The sequence below is a fragment of the Carlito syrichta genome, unplaced genomic scaffold (assembly GCF_000164805.1).
Source record: "Carlito syrichta isolate Samal-C Ts95f unplaced genomic scaffold, Tarsius_syrichta-2.0.1 Scaffold314085, whole genome shotgun sequence".
In the NCBI taxonomy this organism is placed as follows: domain Eukaryota; kingdom Metazoa; phylum Chordata; class Mammalia; order Primates; family Tarsiidae; genus Carlito; species Carlito syrichta.
Window position 1 is genome coordinate 7,996 of NW_007258181.1, and position 744 is coordinate 8,739.

Below are 744 nucleotides of genomic sequence, written 5' to 3' on the forward strand. Positions count from 1 at the left end.
AGAGGACCTGGGCCATCCTGTCGTCCAGGCCCCAAGGCTCCTGCTTAAAGAGGACACACGTCCCGTCCACTCACACTTCATGGGCCCAAACCAGTTGCTTGGTGGTGCCTAAAGAAGGCTGGAGTCTGTAGCGGCCCTGAGGGGTCTGCAGACTTAGGCCTGAGAGACAGGAGGCCTGAGGTGCAGGGAAGGGAGCATGGTGACAGGACTGCTGGGCGTTGGGGCTCACACCTGTAATCTCAGCACTTTGGAAGGCCGAGGCAGGAGGATTGCCCAGGAGTTTGAGGCTGTGGTGCCACTGCCCTTCAGCCTGGGCAACAGAGTGAGGCCCCAACTCAAAAAAGAAAAAGGGGTGACAGAACCAAGGAGGGAGAAGGAAGCCAGGTCTGGGCTGAGCAGGAGGAAGGGGAGGCTCAGAGGGGAGGTCTGGGATGCTGTCCCCGTGGTCCTTAACGCCTCAGAAAGGGTGTGCAGGCCCAGGAGGAGGCCAAGGCTGGATCAGCCAAGGAGGCAGGCCTGAGAGGGTTGGGTGATGCGGGCGGTAGCTGCTAGTCACAGACAGTGGACAGGAAACATCCACCAGCCAAGGGGTAGCAAAGGCCACACAGGGAGGAGCAGGACATATGCAGCCTCACCTTCTCTGGGCTCCAGAGGTTGCCTCTCCCGTCATTTCTCTCCTGGTTTGTGGTGTTCCTCTCTATAGTGTAGACAATAGCTTACCTTTCCTTTTTTTTTTTTTTTTTT